Source organism: Equus przewalskii, chromosome 10 (assembly GCF_037783145.1).
Source record: "Equus przewalskii isolate Varuska chromosome 10, EquPr2, whole genome shotgun sequence".
Classification (NCBI taxonomy): Eukaryota; Metazoa; Chordata; class Mammalia; order Perissodactyla; family Equidae; genus Equus; species Equus przewalskii.
In genome coordinates this window covers 29020228-29043912 of record NC_091840.1, presented here as the reverse complement: position 1 = coordinate 29043912, position 23685 = coordinate 29020228, and the positions used below count along the sequence as shown (strand labels likewise).

General features: G+C 35.7%; 1 long non-coding RNA gene across 2 annotated transcripts in view; it reads right to left on the bottom strand.

Annotated features, from left to right (window-relative positions):
• Positions 1-5695, bottom strand: part of LOC139074185 (uncharacterized) — a 48974-nt gene extending 43279 nt beyond the window's left edge. Inside the window, exon 1 of one of the 2 annotated variants that reach the window (XR_011523723.1) lies at positions 5450-5695. This is a non-coding gene — a long non-coding RNA (uncharacterized lncRNA). The remainder of the gene's footprint in view (positions 1-5449) is intronic. The other variant, XR_011523722.1, reaches the window with a different exon arrangement.
• Between the last annotated feature and the right edge of the window lie 17990 nt (positions 5696-23685).

The following is a 23685-nucleotide window of genomic DNA, read 5'->3' as shown; positions in this document are numbered from 1 at the left end:
AATGTGTGTTAAAATGTAAAATCACTTCAGATCCATAGTCATATTATTAATGACCTGAATTAGCTAACAGATAACCAGACTCAGTAGTGTTTTACTAGACATGTGCCTACAAATAGATAAGTTATTTAAAACTGTAGTGTTCAGATCTCACAGGGTGTGGAAAACTTTTCCAAGTGATTTTGATGAAAATCCTTTCTTAAGAACTATTGATTTAGATGACAGTGGTAGAGAAAGAAGACAGAGAAGGTACGTGTTCTAGCTGCATACAGTAGATTAAACATACATCATTTCTCTGTTCCCTTTTTGAGCCCCAAATAAAACAAAGATGTATAAACAGACAAATAAAAAAGAGAAGGATTCAGAGATGAGAGCTATCTATAACATTTGGAACAATGGCAAGCAGATGGGAAAAAACAAAACAAAATAGAGCAGGAAGGGTTGTAAACCAACTGCCTACAGCTCATCTACAGAAAGCTGCAAAGATACAAGATTTACAGAACAGAAGCATGAAGAGGCTGAAGATTAGAAATACCATGTAGTGCTGAAGTCAGGGGTGAGGAATGGGTCCAAAAAGTGAAACATTAGATGCAAGTTAGTATGGAGCACAATTAGGTGCCCAAATCCTTTCCCATTGAAGCCAGGCAACTACTTGTCCCTCAACTTGATACAAGAATGGATGATCTCTGGTTAACCGTAGAGATTGTGGGAACACCAGGCAAAGATGAGTAACAAATAAAGATGAGTAACAAATGAAGCAAACTTAGAAACAAGCAAATAAATTGAAACTCTAAATAAGTGACAGTGATGTGCCCAGTTCCCCTTATCCAGTCAGCTACCGAGATGTTGCTAGACATGCTAACACCTTCCACCACTACCCCACCTCAGACAGGAAATTAGAGGATTGTTCTTTGGAAAAACAGGCTAGACTAAGAGAAAATACTGAGAGGTATTGGCAATATGGCTTCAGCGCTCACCCACCCTTTGGTGCAGTCTTCCATTGACCGAGTTCACTCCAAAAACACAGCAGCTTTCCAGTTCCTCACTCCTAAGTGTCATTCCTAGTTATGAGCAGGCACCAATAATCATCAGCCATTAAATAAAGATTTTTACAAGAAAAAGATCAAAGCAAAGAAACACACAACCAAACAAAAAATGAAATCAGAGGAAAGAGAGTCAATGCATGGAGCAGAGAAAAATTAAAAAAAAAAATAGGCCACCAAGAAATAAGAAGATACTGTAGCCGTGAAATAGGATAAAGTGTTGTAATTTAAGTTAGCTACTAGAAAACAAGAAAAGGTTCTAGGGGCCGGCTCCGTGGCCGAGTGGTTAAGTTCGAGCACTCCGTTGCAGTGGCCCAGGGTTCGGATCCTGGGCGCGGGACATGGCACTGCTCGTCAGGCCACGTTGAGGCGGCGTCCCACATCCCACAACTAGAAGGACCTGCAACTAAGATATACAACTATGTACGGGGGGGTTTGGGGAGATAAAGCAGGGGGAAAAAAAAGAAAATGTTCTCAAGTGGAATATACTTGTACATAATATATTGATAATCCAAGTAAAAAATATAATAGTAGAACGATTAAAGATAAAGCTGAGAAAACATCACAAAAAGTCAAAAAATAATTAGCTAGAAAATAGAATAATTAGAGGTTCGCCAAAGAGGCCCAATATCCAACTAATAGAAATTCCAAAAAGATAGAAGGGAAAATAAGGGGAGGACGATGTCCATAATATAATTCAAGAAAACTTTGCTGTCCCGAAAGCCAAATATTCCCAGATTGAAAATATCTACCAAATGTTTAGCATGTTGATTGCAAAATGATCACATAAGTTTACATGAGTGTAAATGCAAAATATTGGAAATAAAGAGAGTGTACCAAAAGCTGCCTGAGAGAACACAACCAACACCACCACAAAAGGAATAAATAATATGTAAAGGATCTCAAAACAGACTAATATCAGGTTTCTCAACTACACATTGAACTCTATGATGGAACACTGTATTTAAAAATCTGATGGAACATAATATCCAACCTATACTTCTATAAGTAAATTATGAACCAAGTGTGATGAAAGAAACGAAGATATAAACAGCTAAATCTCAAATAAAGGTACCCCAGATGTGTCCTTTATCTGAAAACTTTTGGAGGATTTCCTCTATTAAAATGAGGAAATGAATTAACCGAGAAGATATAGGTTCTAGAAAACAGAGAACCAATAAAGTAGAATGAGTCCACAGTGATCGTGAAAGTGAAATCCAGGATTACAGCTATGTTGTAGTCCCATAGAGAAACCAGATCAGATTGGAATAGCATGATACAGAGATCCAAGAGAGTTCTGTCAAGGAAAAAAGGCACCCCATAAATTATCTGATACTTTGGATTATATTTGGAGATGTTTTAAAGTTCTATTAGAGAGCTTGGTAGATACAAAGTAAAGTAATAAAACGAAAAAAAAAGGGGGAGGCTAATGTGTTTGAAAACCAATACTGATACTTTTGTAGGGAACATGGAAGAAATCATTTAATATGGGATAGAAGAAATAAAAACAGTGATTTAATTTTATGTTTCTTTTATATATAGCTGATTAACTCTAAATGCAATTTGTGAACCATTGCTCTCTCCTACCCTGGTTATATACTTTGAGACTTCACTCAATGTACTAAAACAGTTTTTGGCAACTTTGACCTTCATATTAACTTTGATGATTACATTCCAGAAGGACAATGACAGGCTTTGAACTAAAACAACTTGATAACAATCCTTTTCTAACATACATATATGACTAATATGATAGCTCTATCACTTATCCTGTGGAAAAGAGAAGAGTCAAATTCAACTTATTTGGTAAGTTCAATGTATTCATGTCTTTTCTGACCCTTTTAATGGGTGTCTGGTTAGTTCACAGGCCATCAATTCAGTTTTCTTATCAATACAAAATGGGATATTTAAAGCCCACTGCTTAAGTTGATTTGCTTCTTAAAAAGAGTCATGTCTCTGATTTTGTACTTTTCTTTCAAAAGAAAGACTTACATTGTTTCCACACATAGTAGTAATTCATTAACAGTGTCTAATATTGAAAATATTGAATTAACAACATTAGCATGGTACTTGGAAATATGCAGGTGAATACATACATACAATAATTGAAAACAGATTTCCCTGGACTGCTGTTTGCTCTCCATAAGAGTCGTGAATGCTATCTAGTTTTTAAAAGTGTCTTACACATATTATCTAATAAATGCAAAAATTAAATTTAAAATAGAAAAAATGTATAAGCAATTTCAAGGTGAAAAGCAGACAATTATATTCCTACAATACAGAGATAACATCTTGAAGTATTCTATCATTTCATGTTTGTTTATATTCTTTACAAAATTGAGAGCTTACTACATATTTGATCCTGGTGTTTCAGTTCTTATATTTGGAGTATTTTCCTTGGCGTTATTCATAAAATATGTGACAGTTCATAGAAATTGGCTTCTTGCTGCCTTATATAAGAAAGCCTTGTTTCTTCTGTGTATTCTTTCATTCAACAAATTTTTTTAGTCTTACAAGATGTCGGACACTGTGCTTGGCACTGGGATAGAGCCTTATATAAGAAAACTGGTCTGAGCTCTTGGGAAGCTTACATCCACTGAAGAAAACAAATGAATAATTACCAAACATGAATAATTACCCAAGTGCAATTGGGCTTTGTATTCATTCAGGGTAAGTATATGATATTGGTAGTGTCTAGTAAAAGAATCTAACTAACCTAGTTTGAGAGATCAGAGAAGATCTCCTAAAGAAATCACATTTAACCTGAGACTTGGAATAGGATTCTGGACAAAGGAAACAGCGTAAGCTATTGTTTATGAGCCAAATATTTTAAGCAAAGCACTTATTTGAAGGAATTCGGAAAAAATCACAAATTATGTATATTCCATCTTAATTATACCTGAGAATTGCCCTTGGAATTGAACTGACACCTGGTCTTCTCCTATTGCCTTGTCTCACGATTCTTGCTGGGTGCTTAATAATCTGGGTTATTATAGAACTAAGTAAACTCAGAAACACTTACTTAATTGTAGATCCAATTTAACTCATAAATACTTAAATCTTACCTTATATTGCAAGGCATGGGTTACGTAATGTGAAGGATTAAGAGTTAAATATGATATGTTTCCTGATTTCAAGGAGCTTAAAATCACGCTTTCTAACCAAAAGAGATGAAGTCTAATAGAATCATCCCATAGTTTAAATCAGACTTCATAATTTGTGAATTTTTATTTTATCTGTATTATTCTACTGATTATCATAAAAAAGGCAACATATTTTCCCATAATGAGAAAATTTTGTCATAATCATATTGCTCACTTTATTTCTTACCCATTCAGATGAATTTATACTCAGTTTTAAAGAATAATTAATACCTGAGATTTACAAATGATATTCAGATCCATACTCATCATGACCAAGTGAATTAGCCTACTTCAGCAGAGGACAAAATAATGAAACTAATTTTGCTTCTTGAAGTTTCAGTGCTAAATATTAAAGAAAGAAATATAAAGTATTAATTCCGTTGATTTGCTGCTATTTGGATCTTTCAAAATGTTTCCCCATAAATCAGCAACTTTAATTAGCATTCTGCCTTTATCCGTAACCTTAGATTTAAAAAATGTATAATTCCACTTAGCTCAGGCTGATAGATGGCACAATTACTTTACACACATTCATTATTTGCCATATGGAAGAGGAATGTTTGTAAGCTTCTTGAACATAGGGCCAAGTCTTCTGCCTCCTTTTCATTTCGCTGAATAACCTTGACAGTGGAATGGTTAAAATGGAAAACCCCAGACAATGAAGTCCTGGTGGAAAATTTAACAGTGGGCACATAATATGAACATTAAGTAATTGCTACTTCATCCTCTTCTTTCTCCTTTTCTTTTTTTTTGTCCTCCTCCCTCTCCTCCACTTCTTTTTTTTCTTCTTCTTCTTCTACTTAATATAGTAGTGCAGCATGACTATAGTAATTTTAGAAGATATATTGAGGTCGTCCTCAGCTTAAAATATGTTCCTTTCCTCATAAAACCCATACCTGCCTCTGTCATTTTAGGAACTGGAGGCAGAGGGGAGAGGAGAACAGAGAGAAAAACCATCCTTGAGTATTGGGAGGTAATTGGAGCAGGCGATTCTGTATTGTATATTTATAAAGAAAAAGAACCATAACAGCTTCTAGCAATATTTATATATATCACACATATACTACATACATACACACATATGTATACATATCTGAACTAGAACAAAATAAATGTAGCAAGGATAGATCTCAGTTTATACAAACTAAGGTTTTCAGTACAATATTTTTTCATTATTTTTCTAAGATATGCTGTATTCGTATTGATTCTTTTCTCTACAAGTTCAGAAAACCTCACGAGAAATGGCTTAAATGATGCTGAACTTACTATCTCCATACCAAGAAGTCCAGAGGTAGGCGGTCCAGAGTTGATTAATTCCGATCGGAATGGTGCTATCACATTCTTTCCTTCCTTTTGCTCCATTTTGTCTGGAGTTGGCTTTTGTCCTCAGCCTTTCTCATGATCAAAATTCTAAGCAGAAAATCCTCCAACAGCTGAAGTAGAAAGAGAGCAGTTTCTTCTCACATGTTGTTTTTCAGCAGGGAGGCAAACTGTTCCCAGACTTTATGGACATTTGTGTGCATTCTGTATAATTTATGTATGGTGACCTTCTTGAGGAAGGAAGCTCACATGGGTGCTTACTTTCTGCTCTTACACTCCTTTGCCCCTTGTTTAATTTACGACCTTTTCAGCAAACAGGAGCATCATACCCCCTTTACACGGGAGGACAGCATGCTGTGTCTTCCCTCAACCAATTAAATCCTGCACGGTTAAATACTGACTCATCACCTTCTCGATAATAAATCAGAGTAGAGTTCATATGTATTGCCTTTCTGTTAATTACAGTAGTTACAATGGTTCAAATGCCCAGAAGAGTACAAATGCAATGATTATTATAGAAATAGGTTAGGTCCTTCCTACATATTGTCTTGCTTTGATATGTGACATCAAGCTGGGAATAAAGAAAACATCAATCTAGTAAGAATACATTATGATTTGTTTGATATTTGGAAAGATAAGCTCAATGATTTTCCCTAATGAATTTATGTTAAAAACCAAAAAGAACTTAATAGTACCACCTTCCTAAAATAATTTAAAAGTAACTAGTTATTCTTTTTCTGTTATTATTAGTTTTACAACCATTAACAGATAAAAATGTTATCTATAGTTTCAATGTCTTTATAAATTGTACAATACTATACAAGTATGTTGCAATTACTATACTAAACAATATACAAAATCACTCCCTTTTCAAAGCTTTCCTTCCTTTTAGCAGGAAATGATGAGTTTTGCTTCCATTCATCTCAATAAGATTTCAACATTTTTTTATACACATGACCTCTTTATTTTTAAAGTCTTTTTAAAGCCCCAATTATTGAGGGTTTCTGTCCACCCTATAACTGGAGAGTAGTGGAGACATAGGGAATATTATCTAACAGTGTTCAGCTTCTAACTCAACTAGGCTTCAAACACGAATTGCATTTCTGGTGAGAGCAACCCGCTGCTTCTCAAGTCTAAGGAACAGTGACGGGTGCTCAGTAAATGTTTGTTGCAAGGATGAGAATCAAATATCCATAAGCAAATGGAATATATTGTATAGGTATGGGGGCTGGGTATGAAGAATGGCGTTATACTGGAAAATAGGACAGGAGAGGTGGAAGACGTGGCTATATACCAATGCTGGTTATTCACTACTATTTGTATGACATTCGGGAAATTAATAACCTATTTGAGCTTCTTTTTTTTTTTTTTAGATTAAAACAACAACCATTTTACTATTATTTCTCACAGTTTTGTGGATCAGGAATTTAAACAATGAGGGAGACTTGTCTCTGCCCTAGGGTATCTCGAGATACAGCTGGGGGCTGAAACAGCTGAAGACTGGATGGCATCTCCCTCTCTCTTTCTATGTATATATGGTCTGTCTAGCATGGCAGCCTCAAGGGAATTTCACTTCCTATATAGTGGCTCAAGACTACAACAGCAAGTGTCCCAAGAGACCCAGGCTGCGAGGCTTCTTATGACCTAATCTCAGCGATCCTAGAACATCCCTTTCATCACATGCTATTGATCAGGCAAGTTTTTAAAGCCAGCCCAGATGCACTGGTTGGGGAATTAGGTTCCGTCTTTCAGTGGGAAGAGTATCAAAGAATTTTTGGCTATCTTTAATCCACCAGAAAAACTTAGTAAAATGATGTTATATACTAATGTTAATATTCTAAGGCTCATTTAAGAAGTATGAAAACTTCTGAAGAAGTTAGTAAATTTAGTTTAAAAAAAGCTAAGAAACTCTTAATTTCTGCTTTATTTTTTTTCCAATAATTTCTGCTTTATTTTTATATTGAGAATGTCTTGGTATTTTTAAATTTATAGTCTACATCAAGAGACTAGAGGAAACATGTAGACATTGTCAGGTGAGTTAAACTCCAGCTACAATTTGATCTTTGTTAATAAAGTAAAATGAGGCAAATGTGACCTTTGTTCTAATGATGTGTCTTCGGAGAAGAGTTTCTTTTTAAGAACTGTCCAGCCGTTGGACTATTTCACAAACTTTCTCCGCATTTAAGAAATCTCAAGTATGTAACTGTGATGGATCTACACGTGTAAAAGTTGCATCTGAGTAGTGTCTGGTGTGAGATCATGAAACTGTCCAGCCCACCTGAATTACATGACACTAGGAGAAGAGCATACACATACCAATGTCCTCTGTATTCTTGTGCATACTACTGCAGGTTTAGAATATTTAAACTCTATCTTCTTAATCCAAACTGAGAAAAATTCTTCACTTTTCATTTGATCCTAAGACTTCCATCTAACTAGTCTTTGTAAAATGCCAATTCTGGCGTGTCATCTGTAGTGTGTGTGTTTGTGTGTCCGTGTTTTAAGACTTTTTAAAAAATTTTTTAGAGCAGTTCCAAATTCAAAGCAGAAATGAGAGGAAGATTCTCTCTCAAAACAGATGTTTCCCACATTCCTTCTGCCTCCACACATGCACAGCCTCCCCCATTATCAACATCACTCACCAGCGACACATTTGTGGCAATCCATGAGCATACGTTGACACATCATACCACTCAGAGTCCATAGTTTACCTTAGTGTTCACTCTTTATGTTGCTCATTTTATGAGTTTGGACAAATGAATAATGACAAGTGTCCATCATTATAGTATATCAGAGAGTTTTCTTTGCCCTAAAAATCCTCTGTGCTTCAACTATTCACTCCCTACCCCCTTCCAGGGTCCATTTTTTTAAAAAAATTCTATAAAGTGGGTATAATTACCACTTCCTTGCAGGGTTGCCCATGAGCATTAGCTGTAATGTTGCAAGGCACACAATAGGCATTTACTGCATGGAATCTACTATTATTGTTGTTGTTGTTGTTATTCAATAAGCAAAATTTAGCAGTTTTCTGTTGCTCCAGCTTAGATCATTCAATTTCACTCACCAAAGGGAGATTGAAGAAAGATGGATTTGGGTATTAGAATGAAACATTGGTAGGACTGAAAGGGATGAGAGACCATCCAGTCTGTCCAATCTGAGCCCTTTTATCAGATAAAGAAACTGAATCCCAAGCTTGTTAAGTGTCTTGCTCTAGATATCGCATAGAAAAATACTGCTTGCAAATTACATTTCCTACAAGAACACACTGTAATAAAATAAAATTACAGTGTAATGTTAATACCCTTTAAAACATTAAAATAATAATTATATTTTTATCACAGAGGTGGTCAGTGGGAAAGTTAGGAGCTTATTCCTCAAATCTTCCACTTCAAATTTCTTTCCACATGAATAAAAGTTCTAAAATGGGCATAATGACTTAACATTCCCCAAACACCAACTTCACATAAACGGGGATAGTGTTAGCCTACTCTCTCATATAGAATTCTTTACAAATTTAAATAAACTTGTTGGGAAATAAACTTCGTTCAAATTGTTTAAATTTCATTTCTACCTAAAGAATATATTATATATTCCCTTAGGAATGTGCTCTACTAAAAGAGAAACTAGTGTCGACTCCAAGATTTTAGCAAATTTAGGAAGGAAGTACTTTGATTTTTTTATGACGTACACTTTTGTATCATAATTTGGTAGACTTGAAATGACAAATCAATATTTTTTCTTCCCTAAAATAAAACTCTATTACAGTAAAGTAGAAATCATAGACCAAGCAACTTGTTTTTCTGATCTTTCACTCAAATTCAGTGTTTCTCTAATTCTGTATTCCAATTCAGTAATTCTATGAGGCAAAGGATATGTCATGCACATAACTGAGGAGCACAGTTTTTCATAATCGTTTCCTTGGATAACTGACATAGTCCATTCTGGGTACATCTTGGGTACGGTCAAAACAGTCAGGCCTAAAGGGAGTGAATTTACATCTGTTTATTCTTGTCAACTGATAGAAAAATTTCTATAGAAAGTGATCTGCTAATATGTTTAGCACTACCTAAATATCCAGAAAAGCAGAGAAGACCCCTGCCAAATGTAGCCTGCTTCCCCTGTGTGCCCCACCTTTTTCCTTCAAATAAATCTGCTAATAGAAAAGTACGGTAAATAAAACTGAAGACCAGGAATGTTAACTTGTATCTAAGTTCTCATAAGCTATCAAAATTGGACACCCATGACAGTGGATCACACTATCAGACAAATGCGTTTGTAAGAGTGACTCTAATTAGAAAATAACCAAAGGAGGGGAAGTTTAGGAAGATATATCATATTATTTTATTTTATATGGAATTTGTGTGTGTGTTTGTGGGAGAGATCAATACTGAAAAAGTATGGAGAAAAACATTTTTAAAAATATATGAAGCATCAACAAAATAATATTATATTTTTCCATGGATGCATATAAGTGTAATAAAAGTATCAATAGGATACATAGTAAATTTATGATAGTGGTTTCCTGCAGAGCAAGAAGGGACCAGAAAAGTGAGCAGAGAGGATTTCAACTCGATGTGTATTTTATATTTCATTTTGTGTAAAGAGCATATGAAGCAAATATATTTGTGTAGCCAGTTTCTAGAAAAGTTGATAAAGATTATCTAATTATTTTTGTGGTCTTTTTCATTTTGGATTGAGATTTGAAGTTCCATGCCATTTTGTTTCTTAGCAAGAAAAAGTCTTTGACTTAATTCTTGAAACTAATGACCCAGATATAGACAGAAAATAAACTTGTCTGTCTATTTATCTATTTATCCATCAATCATTTATTATTTTCTATCTATTAACTTATTCACTTTAATGTGGGTTTTACATGTACGGTTTGTTTTTTTATATCTTCAGCTGCCTTTCTTCTGTTGGGACATAGAGCAGCTCCTCATTCACTTATAAATTCACTTATCACTCAGCTTCCTTGAGGGGGAAACAGGGCCCAAAAGGATATTGGAATAGGTATGGCCTTCACTTCATCCATGTCCCAGTGGATGAGCTGAAGGAAGAACTAATTCAATAGTCTCTGTTGTTACTGGAGGCACTGCGGGAAATCAGTTCCTATTGAGTTATCTATGTCAAGAGTAAGTAGCAGGGAGGAATTTTCCCCTCCTCCCCCAAAATTGCTTCTCTAGACAAAATTGAGAGGTTAAAGAATTCAGTTGGATCCCAGGAAGGCCTCCCACTCCTAATACCCTACTTTAAAATACTTAAAATGGAAGAATCCATTCATTCACAAGCTGCTTTTGACAAGTGAATATGCTTCATTGACTTAGTACAACTTCAAGTCTCCATTTCCATGGTAGTGTGAATTGTCTAAGTTGGATCACATTTCCTTAGTCAGCTAGATGAAATTAGCCGCCCTGAAGAAAAAGAAAGGAGGAATGAGAAGTAACTTTGTTCAAGTACTTACGTCCTATGTCCTCTCCTTATTTTATGAATCCCGCGTCTCGCCCAAACACTATACAATCAGATAAGAAACAATAATCTTGAAGGGTAGTTTGGACAGAATATTTGATATCAGGTTTGCCTTCCTAAGCCTAGGATAGTTAAGATAAGAACAGGGCAGTGGTTTTTAAAGGGTGGCATGTGGACCAATGGCCTCATCATCACTGGAAATCTATTAGAAATGCAAATTCTTGATCCAGAATCTCTGGGATAGGTCTAGCAATACGTATTTTAACAATATGAGGCAGATGTTAAGGCCAAGTTTGAATACCACTGGTACAAGCTGTTCTGCTTTCAGTGGGAAGACCTGAGTCCACAGTGGACCATAAATAATAAAAGGAGCTCAGTATTGAGGAGAGAGAGGATGTGTTGGAATACAAGAGGCAAAGAGTAAGGGAGGTGGGTGTATATGTACTCTGTTTTAACTGCAAAGCCTAGTAATTAGATCAAAATAACCAACCCTTGCGTGTATCTTAGATCTCCTGCTTCTGTTGTCATATCAGGCCATTTATCCCATTTTTTCATTTTTATAACATGATCTTTTTATGTTTCGGTTAGGAAGTAATGATTAAATCATAACTTTTTAAGTTCTTGAATTATTTTAAGGATTTTATAATTTGAGATGAATGCAAAATACCATTGCTGCCATTTGAGGGCTTTTTCTTCTTTTTCCAGCCCTAAACATACATATTAATGAATTTTTACTGATGCATCCAAAATTTTAAGAGTGACCAGGGATGTATATCTGTGAAAGCTAAGCTCGAAGTACAACTTGACACTGTGAAGTAAAGTGAAGAAAATTGTCACATATGAATGGAACTGGTAACCTGAACTCATTAGGACCATGCTCTATTTAATGAAGGCAATGGTAAAGACTGATGGAAACATAGGTTATAAGTAGATTGCTGTATTTTGGGAAAGTGCATATAGTGGCAATAGGAATCTTGCCAGACTTATTTCTTTTGCTATCCTGTTATGCAACGTAATCCAACGGAGTTTTATCATTCCAACACTCACCCTTTTTTGCCAATACAAAAAACAAAACACAAAAACAAACATGCAGAAAATAAATAATAGAAGTTTAAAAAAGTGAATGTCCTGTGATATCTTCTTTTCTTTTTGGCAAAGTATTTTGCATTTTTTAGAAGATGTGAAGATTCATCTTCAGAGTTTTCTGAATAAGTCCACTGCAACAAGGAATTTCTATCTGAAAGCTCAGCTAGAAATGCCATTTGATACTACTTAGTAGAGTGAAGAAAACTGTCAAATATTGAACACCACCCATGTCCCTATATATTTAGGCTGCTTATGCTAATAGTGGAATTATGTTTTATGTATTTGGAAAGTTTTTGAGATTTTCTTATGACCAAAATCCTACTATGAGTTTTTGTGACCAGGAGAGTTGTATATTTAACAAGTTAGATGATTATAAATGCAAACGTTTAATTTACAAAGGTAAAAAGTTTCCCACATTAATTATAACATATTTTAGACTTAAAGCTGATTTGCTTTTTGTAAACAAGTATTTTATTTTCATTTATTTTTAGCTGCAAATGAACCTTAAAAGACAAATTGTTGAAATGTCTGCTATGGAACCATTTAAACTTTTTTCAAGTTAGAAGGAGTCATCCCATTACACTAAGAAATGAAATAAGTCCTGTGTTATGACCAAGAAGAACCACATATTTATTAGCTAAACATACGCATCAAGGCAAATAGGTCTATTTGATGTACTGAAATGCAATTACAGTAGTGTCACCAACTAATTGCTCTGAGGAACTTAAAGGAGTATTCAGAAGCATTTAACTGTTTCTCTGAAATTTTTGTTGTTACGGTTACGTTAAGAGATGCAATCACCAAACATCTTGAACTCCACTGAAAAAGCAGCACCTGCACAGGTGAGCTGAGAGATGCCAACTGAGTGAAGTGCAAGTGAATACCCACCTCTCCCTTTTGAAGATTCATTCTCCATCTGAAATAAAAGGCCCCTGGTGTCCTGTGTTCAAGGAGAATTGATTCCACGTGGGCTCCTATTTGCTGCAAATAAACTCTACTTTGTGTGACAACTACTTCTGGTGGGGAGTCTGATTTTAAGTCACCAGAAAGTGAACCCACTTAGTATGGTAACAGTAGTAGTTTATATTATAATTATCTAAATTGTGTTTATCAGCATTTAAGAATATTAATATTCACATAAAAATCTGTAGCTTTTTACTCAAGGGTGAAGATAAGGAAGAAACAGGATGAATCTGATGAATAATGAGAATGGTTGATAAAAAGGCATGAAAAAAATATTCACATGTTTTATGAATGATGGCAAAAGAGGGTGAACTCAAGCTTCAGTAATGACTTTCAATATTTCCTGGCTACTAATATTCCCTGTATCATCTTCAATTTGGTTTGGAAACTGGTAGTATTATGGAAACATATTTGTCTGCTGATAGATATTTTTTAATCCACCTTCAAGGTCAACCCAACTATTTCCCAGGTATCCAGGAGTTTTCAGATTCATTGGTCTGCATACAATATGAAAAAGTAATATATTTCCTCTTAAGATCCATCTTCCCATTCTCATCAAAAACAGATCTCAAGAAAATAAAAATAAAAATGTGGAAGAGAGGAAACTTGAACATTTAAAGTTTCTATAAAACTAGTTCAAAAACTGGGTAGAACTTATAGCCAATTCCAGCTTCTTGTTACGTAGTTAATCTATTCCCAGGGCCTTTTTTCTTTTAGATAAAACATTCTTTTTCTTGCTTACCTCAACACCTTAAAGTGTATCATGATCTGTCATTGTGGTGACTCTTATACTATGTTTTAACAAAGTACATTTCATGTTACCAATGTCCAACTATTAACCACAGAGCAAACTGTCAAATACTTAGTGAAAACGTCATTGTGTATTAGAATTTACTGGTTTGATCATATGCAAATTTCACTCTGGTGTCATTGAAAATCATCTCTGTATCTGGCAGAATCCTGTTCTCAAACGAAAAGAAACTGACTGCTCTGTGGAACTTGACAATAATTTCACTCTGCTTCCTTGGGCCTTGCACTTTTGAGATAGTCAGAGGTATTTGGAATAGCCTCAGGCCTCTAAAAGCAGCAACTCTCCATAAGAAATATTGTATTCTAGACTCCCCGCTACTAAAATATTTAGCTAAATTGCTGACAATTTCTTTAGCAAAGGTCAGCTTAATAAAAGCATGGTTGAAAATTACCCCAAACTAGGAGTGACAGAGTACTGCTTAATAGACCACAATATCGGTTCCTTATCAACTACTTTTGGGGTGATTTATTTAAATAGCACAGCCAAAAAGCCTTTTGTTGGCTTGCAGACAGTGAAAGGTCAGGCTCAGAGAAGAAATGGCGAAATTAGACAAGCTCCCTCATTACAGGAAGATTAAAAGAGAAATTTGTGTTTGTGTGGAAACAAGGGATCAGCAGTAGTGAAATTTCTGGTATCAGGATGGAAGAAGTGGTGAATGAAATGGGAGTTTCAGAAACATCCACAGAGCTTTTAAGTCTCACTGCTCTCTTAATGGTGTAACATTTATTGTGAAGTTCTATGAACCGATGATGGCTAGTTTGTGATTTGGGCTTCATGGGAAGCCACATACATGAGTACAGAAAAAGTTTCCCAAATAAACGTGTGCTTCCTGTGGTATTTGTGCTGCTCAGTGGAAACTGAGGGTGCCCATTAGATACATCAATTGCTTCCCCATCCTAGCTACTGTATCAGTCTCTTATCAGCTGCTGTTGGTTTTGGCCTAGAACTTGCCTGCTTATTTCAGTTAGACACCTGCGTCCTCTTTGGAACAGGCATTTCCTATTTTGTTGTCCTGTGCAAATACATAGTTCTACTCCTGTCATATGAATTAAGCTTTGGATGCCTGTCTGCACTCTCTTAGCATCCAAACCCTTGCCTGTACAGTTTCGCCTTTGTCTTCCTTCTCTCATCTCCATCGTGGCTGTTCCACGTAGGGCTTGTCACCGGAGGGATGAGATAAGGCATGAAGGAGGTGTCTTTAGAACCACACGACACAAACTTAAGTTAAGGAGACTGATTGACGAGGAAAGCATCATGGAAATGGACATCATTATCTAATAGAATTTTCCAGACCCCCAACTTGTTAAAATGACTGTAACTTTGTATAGAAATAAAAATGAGATGTTGGGGAAGCAAGGGACTTCAAGCTTTCCCTTAGTCTTCTTGACTGACAAAATTTCTGTTGGGGTCAGGGTCATTCTAAGGAAGCACTGGTGACAACAAGGCAGTTTTCATAATGTTTTACTGAATAGAAAATAAATACATGTCAGTGTACTCTTTTTTGAAGCTCAAATCTGAATGTCGTGCTTCACTTCTTACAAAACACAAATCAGGTATATTGTGAAATTATTTTGAATGCTAATTATATGTTTTCGAGTGTATCCAGGGGCTCTAAATACCAATGTTTAGCAAAAATACTTAAAATTCCTGCTATTCTGTTTGTTTAGTTCCCTCTGAATTAAATCTATCCAATTAGATGACTGGGTATAATAGCACACTAAAATAATTAGCAGGAAAAACACATACAGGGATAGACCATTTCAATAGAAGTATGTTATCCCTTATATATGAAAATGGTCTGCTGATTAAACGACCTTGAGATTTCTTTCCCCTCTGTGGAAGCTGTTGCCCACTGCTTCCCTCTGCCCAAACCTTGCCATATTTTGAAGTAATGGTAGGTGTTTGCAATGCGGCTGATTGCGTGGGGTGGGAGGGCTGAAAACAGCTTTGGCTTCCTCTTTACATCACTTCAAAATACAAGCATTCAAGAGAGAAACTCTTCCAAGGACTTAAGGGAAACTGCCAAGGATATTTAAAATCACAAAATCAATAAATTCCTCAGTAATTTTCATCAGTGTGTAGTGAGTGTGTTTGATAAGAAAGAGAAATACAACATCACACGTAATTTAAGAATGACTGGCAATCAATAAATCTCAACTAGAAAGAAGAAAAAAACGACAAACAGAACAACACAAAAAGATAAGAACATCTCTAATGTCACATATATCCTAGGAAGAGAAGAAAGATACTTTATATCGTGGACTAAAGGATCAGAGATCCTCTAATGTCATTCTCACAATGACCAGACTTTTTTCAAAAGTCAGGGTGTCTTTCGAACTTGGATTTAGTTCAGTTTAGTTCAACACACACTTACTGAAAATCAACGGAGGGGGTGCTAGTTACATAAATACGACGAAGATATGATTCCTACCTTAAAGGAGCTTAAAGTGGAAAGACAGATGCATAACACCCAGGAAAGACAGAGGTCGTAGTGGGTGTCAGGGGATATAGGAACAAGAAAGGGGCACTCAGCATAAAAGGTTATTCTAGGTAGTTTTAATTACTTTATCACTTGATGCAGTAATCAGTGTCCATTCAGTCGGCCAAGGAACCGGTGGTCAGAGCAAGCTATTGTGGCTGGTATCCAGCCTTGTGGCCCATAAAGTATGAAGGTAGTTCTCTTCACTGGGTGGAGTGAGCCCACACTCCACCCCAGGTAAACATACAGCGTGCTCTGACAAAAGCAACCATCATTGATACTGTTTCTTTCACTCTAGAAACCAATTCAAGTGTAGTAGATTAAAGGGTGACTCTCCCAAGAAGATACATTCAGGTCCTAATTTCCAGAACCTGTGAACCCTTATATGGCAAAAGACTGAATACTTATTACCTTATGTGGCAAAAGATGTGATGAAGTTAAGGATTTTGAGAGAAGGCGCTTATCCTGGATTCTCTCGGTGGGCCCTCAGGGTAATCACCTGTATCTTTCTAGGAGAGAGGCGGAGGTAGCGTTGAGAGAGAAGAGGAGGCAGCAGTGTGAACACAGAAGCAGAGACTGGAGTGATACAGCCATAAACTGAGGGACAACCTGGAGCCACTACAACCGGGAAGAGGAAAGGAACAGGTTTTCTCTAGAGCTGTGGGAGGGAGCACGGCCTGCCAAGACTTTGACTGGGAACTTCTGACCTCCAGTACTGTGAGAGAATAAATTTCTGTGGCTTTAACCCACCCGGTGTGTAAACTGTTACAGCAGCTCTAGGAAACTCATACACCGATAAGGGCTGGGTGACATTTACAGAGGGCAAAGTTCCCAAAGAAAAGGGGAAAGTGACATCCTTCTCTTGGCTTAGATCCGATTCCCTAATTTAGGAGAAATGTGGGAAATTATTTTAGCATGTCTCAAGGGTTTGGACAGGTGGAGAAGAGTGGAGGAATTTTAGACTTTAGGGTCAGTTTTTCCTAGTGACTCAGGGTTTTTGAGCACCATGTTTAAAGTCTGCTAGTTCTACACCTTCAACTTCTACCCCAACTTGTACTGCCTGCCTGTTTCTATATGTATTCTCTCGTCATATCACCATCTCTCACATCCTGAACTGGAAGAGACTGATGTAATTCATAGTCAGATTTTTTCCCCCTCTTTTACCAGAATCCTTATAGATTACATATATTTTTTCCAAACACGTCTTGAACATTGTCTAGCAGAACCTTATAATTTCCATTAAAACTAGAGTAATTAAAGTGGAAATACTAACTGTGCTATCTGAATATCAAACATTAATGCATTTATCTTACCTTTGAATTTAATTCATGCTAACAAATAATTCCATAATAGAGCTTTCGTTTGAGGAAAAAGACTCCTCAGTTGTCTTGTAAGAGTACAGAATTTCTTTCCTTCTTGGCCCATAGGCTAAGCTTAATTTGTAACAATGGGATCTTAAGTAGGTTAGGAAGGGAGAAGGAATGAGAATGGAGATTTTATTTATATCCCAATTTGCACTCTTTTTTGCTAAAACCCTCAAAAGAATGTTATGATACAATGCATTAACAACTTTGTGACAGATCGCATTCTTCTTTTCTAGAGTTCAACATTCCATTCTTCTATATTGAATTCTGATCAAAGTTTCCTTCACTTAGCCATTCAGCCATTGATACTTATCAAGCACCTACTTAAGGACAAAAGCTATGTTAATTATGCTTAAAGAGCTCACAGTTTGAGTGGGCTAAAGTTATGAACAACTTTAATACTTGGTGAAAAAAACTACTGTGTAGGAATACACTCAGTAAACTTTAATATATAAGAAAAAGGAGTTCTATGTTTGGGAAATTAAGGAGATGTTGTAGGGGCTGTGGGTAGTGGTTATGGTATTTTATGAAAATAAGGAAGAATAAGAGATTCTCAGACAACTGGGATTGAGCATTCCAAATTGAGGGAATGAGGTTTCCCAAGCACAGTCTCATGGAAGAAGGATTCATTTTATAAATGCCAGTAATTCCATATGGCTGGAACTGGTTGTACGTGGGAGATGGCGATGAGAAGTGGTCTAACCTCATGGGCAATGGTGGAGCCAGAGGAGGCTTCAAGAAAGGAGTTGCTATGGTCACATTTGATTTTTGAAAGACGTCAATATTGGGTAATCTATTTGTTTAATCATATAGTTATTTGTGATGATTAATATTTTAATGCCTTCTTTGTCTGGTAGATTATAGATCCCTCTATTTTTACCCCCAGACCTAGTATAGTGTCTATTACATAATGAGGACATGAACATTTACTGACAATGAAAATAAGGGGAAGAGCCTGGAGGTTAATTTGTAGCAAAAAGAAGATGAGAGAAGAAGGAATGGATTCAAACATTGTTTGCAAGGGTGAATGGAAAGGATGACACTGATGTTAAAGAAAGGGGGATTATCCAGATTTCTGGCGTATAAAACTTGAACTATTCATAGATGAATGCTTGTTACAGTTGTTTTACCCCTGAATTTTTAATGTTCTTCATATTTACGACTTAGCTCATCTCCCACCTAGGCTGTAAGTTCCTCAAGGGCAGTGGCCTTATATTATTTTGAACCTCTAATGCAACAAACACAACAGGTGCACCCATTTATTTGGCTTTCATGTGAGAATGAATCAATAAATGAATTGACTCTAGTCACTGGCATATGATTGATTGTGGAGTGAGGGGGTACCTACAAAATGGCTGAATTTTAAAATTTCAACTTCTTCAAACTTAAATGACACAAGATCCTGAAAAATAGAAGGAATGGGAATTTGCACTAACTCATTCATTTTCCTTCTACTAAAGATGATTTTTTAACTTATTTAATTTTTTTTGCCATCATGCGTCCTAAGCGAGCAAGTTTGAGAGCTAAAATCGAAAAGAGATGCTTGGGAGTGGAAGACATGTGGTGGGTTTTCCAGTTTCAGTAATTTCATTCTTTACAGCCCTAAAGTGTGAGGCTTCCCCAAACCCAGTTTCCATTAATAGAATGTAAGGAACAGATGTTTACCTAGAGTTGGCCATATGGCCAAATGTGATTCATTGGCACAAATCTACATTTTTCACATTCACAATAGACATCGGAGGCATGCCACTATGTTTCCACGTGAAACCACTTAATTCTAATGAGAATTTCAATGAATTCTCCTAGTGAAAGAGTCCAAGGGCAGAGCTCCGTTTGCCATGCTATCTAGCAAGGTGCAAACCTACGGAATTAGTAGGGAATTGCTAGAGATGGAAGTGCTGTGTGGGGACTTTATGTGGTTCTTGTTGCCAGGCAACAACATCCTTTGTTTCCATTCAAAGCTGCAACTGTATTTGAAGCATGGTTTTCAGGTACACTCGAAGCAGTTATTATATTAGAAAGAAAAGAAAGCAGCTAGACTTTGAGGAAACATGAAAAAAAATAACCCACAAATCTGAAACTATTATTTTTATTTCTTCACAGAAAAAACTTAGATTACTTTTCCCTCCAAATACATTTATAATATAAAGACTGGAAATTTCTTTGCAAAGTTTATACACACAACTTTTTTTTTCTCTCCATTACTGAACAATATGAATAATGATAACTTCAGGAAAGATTTTGAACCCTTTCTGAAACTTCAAGATCTTGCTCATAAATCTCAAAAATGTGGGTTTTTGGAATTTAAGGGAAGATGAAATCCATAAAGACAAATTGACTGCCTAGAGAACACAAAAAAACAGACAACCAGAAAGGTGCTTTAGTCTAGAAGACAGCTAATTGAAAAATGGAATTCAACTGAGCACCAGAACTGGGTAGAGATGAAAGAGACCCGAGTTCTAATCCCAACTGTCAATTACTCCCTTCGAACCTGTGTAAAGGAGGTTCGATTTTTGTGAGTGTTATTTTCCTTTTCTTAAAACGGTCTTGGACAAGACCATGTTCTTTGGGCTATTAAGAGGTGAACACATGCACACAAACAAAGTGGTCAGTTAAATTTGAGAAATGCCTACTAAAATATTCTATAATGTTTATAATGTGTCACATATGAAGTGTTTTTCCATATATATTAACTCATTTAAATTCTCACAAGAATAATGTTTGAAGTAGGCTTTATTTTTATTATCTTCATTTAGGGAAACAGGTACAGAGAGGTTAAGTAACTTTCTCAGGTTCATAAAACGACTAAGAAGCAAATCTGGGCTTCCAACATACTCAGTCTGGTTCTGGAGTCCATGGTCTTCTAAAACTGTCTTGGTGTATTTCCTTTCAAAGTTAAATAGATTCCTGATCACAAGATTTCCCATTCCTCTGATATGCCTACTACTATGTATATCTCCAACAGGGAGTATATATTATGCAAAGTTTCTCATATTTGCCACTGGATATTTTTTCACAGAGTATTACAAGGGACTGTGGAACATACTTTAAGAAACGCTGGGCTAGACCATCTATGTCATTTGCGTTTCTTATATGAGACGATCCTGAGACTAGCAGAGAATTTCATACTTTACTATGCTCCAAAACTTTTGCCTTTAATAGCAACATTTTATTAAGAATTTTAAGAATATTAAATTAAGGATTTTATGAATGATTTGTAGTTACCTTATTCCCATATTTATTGCATTTTTATTTTCTAGCATCTTTTCAGGTCATGTTATCTAGAACTTTTTATTAATCCAAAATTTCCAAGGTAATTCAACTATGAATCAAAGAAAATAAGGAAGAAGATCAATTTGCTGTTTCTATAAAAGTGTATTCTGTAGACAAATATAAATAGTTAGATTATGCATTTTTTCCTATTTACTACAGAACTGTTTGCCACCATTGCTCCGCATAACTGAGAATGACTGCTGGTATCTTAGATTGAACAAATCTGGGGAGAGTAGATGAAATGAATTGATAATATCATTAAAAAAAATTCCTGCTTTAGTAGAAAACACCCATAGTCTTGAGATGCTGGTCTTCTTGGTCTCCGGGGCTGCAGGTGACCTATTAAATGCCTCACTGTCTTTGTGAGTGATCTACATATGTATGTTTAGGCTATTGTCTCAGTCAAGTTTCTTTTGCTGATAAAAGAGGACGCCTAAGATTCCAGGCCATAAAAGACTGAAGTATGCTATAGGTTGACATGACTTAGGTGCCTAGGTTACCATAATAAACATGTTTATACACTTAGAATTAATTGGAAGCTGGGTATATGTGTCCCTAGATTAATAATCCAAATGACTATTGATCTTACTTTTAGGCTGAATACAGAATTTTATAGTTGAGTCTTTCTGTTACTCAGTGTTTCTATCTTTCTATGTTTCATTTAGACTGTAAGCACCTCTATTCTTCCACTGTCATCACCATATGGAACTTAAGTGCATTCCATATATTAGGTGAATATACTCAGTAATGTCTATCGATCAACTCCATCTTTATTATTATAGCCCTTTCACCTAAAAGAAGGCATTTGTGAAATTGCTGACTTAGAGAAGATATACAGGTTTTGATGATGGAGTATAATTTGTCGGTGGATGATGCCCATGTGCACACGATTGTCTTAGAATCTTGTTAAAATTAGAGGTATCTCTCAGATCTAGGCTAAGCTTTAATTTTATTCTTTTTAGCTGATTAAGATAGAAGTTTCTAGAGTTTCAGGACACCGAGAGACTAGGACTAACCAAAATTTTATTTTTGTCTTGTTTGTTTATTTTTAACATTTTTCCATCCAATTTACGTCAAATAAAAGACTAAATGGTCTTTAGATATTACTTACACTGTTCTAGTTCTCCATGTAAGGTTGAATTTCTTCAAAATATCTGAATGGTCCAAAACCTCAGATTTGCAAATACTATTTTGTGATGCAGCTTGAACAGAGAGAGATTCTGTCCTCAGAGCACAGAGTCAAGCTCTGTGTGGATCAGCGAGCAACTGGTTCAGGGCTTGGGCTGAGAAGTAAATGGTGTAATCATTTACTTGCTCAGAGCAGAAGCAATGGGACAAAGGCGACATCAAATCATAATTCTCCTAATTAAATTGCAGTAAGTTCAGTAACGATGTGCAGCTTCCAGTTTCTTATTTAATTTAGAACACTGGAGCGATTTTCTTTGTATTCTCAAACTACAAACTTGGAAAGCAAGGCAGTATAAACTCCAAATAAAGAGGTTTGACAAGAGATTTTTCATTTTTCCTTCCTTGAAAGTGATTTGTCTTTAGGATGGACAATCTTGTTATATTTTATTATGTCTTGTAAAAGAAAATAGTTTCATTATGCTGTGGTAGTGTGCCATAACGCAACTTGGTTTCAAGATTAAAATCCTGGGCGTATCAGCATCAATGCTACAAAACATGAGAGAAATCTGGCCTAATCAAAATAGAACATCCAAATTTGAATTCTTAATTATTTTTCTGAATAATAAAGGTAATCAATCTGGGACTCAATTTCTGGTACATGTAAGAAAAGAGAAAAGTAAACTCGAACGCATTTGGCCTTTCATTTATGAAAGACAACTCTCTGCTGTAGGATAACACCACCATTTGCCAAGTATTTCTTAAAAATTCAACAAATGTGAGTGAAATCACACAGTCTTTGGCTTTCTCTGGCTGACCTATTTCACTTAGTATAATATCCTCAGGGTCCATTCATGTCGTTGCAAATGGCAAGATTTCATTGTTTTTTATGGCTGAGTAGTGTTCCATTAAGTGTACAACCATATCTTCTTTATCCATTCATCCATTGAAGGACATTTAGGTGGTTTCCATGTCTTGGCTATTGTAAATAATGCTGCAATGAACATAGCTGTTCTTAAGACTTTTTTTTTATATGGATGTTCTCTGCTTGCTTTTTTTTTAAGTAATTTTATTGGGACTATAATGGTTTATAACATTGTGTAATTTCGGGTGTACATTATTGTTTATCAATTCCTGAATACACTTCATCATTTAATTTTTTTAAAAAGTCTTAAGAGCCGTAATCAACCAGCTGCAATGTATGTATCTTATTTGATGCCATTTTGAACAAACTTTGTAAAAAAAAGATCCTAACTAGACTTACCGTGGTGACCATTTCGCAATGTACACAACTGTTGAATCACTACGTTGTACACCTGAAACTAATATAATGCTGTATGTCAACTATGTCACGATAAAAAAAATCCTAAGACAATTAGGGAAATGTGAAAAAAAATTCAACACACAACAAGCTTTAGCTCACCAACTATGTCCTGTGTGTCCACTACTAATTACAGAATGTAGAAATAAGGGGAATGAGGCTAAAGCTAGGGACAGCAGTTGAAGAGTGATTGCTATAAAGGCCCATGACAAATGCACAAGATCTGCTTGCCACTGTGAAACTACTTTTGAGGCAACATTTCTTCGTTCAAAATTAATATCTTTGTCCCATAGA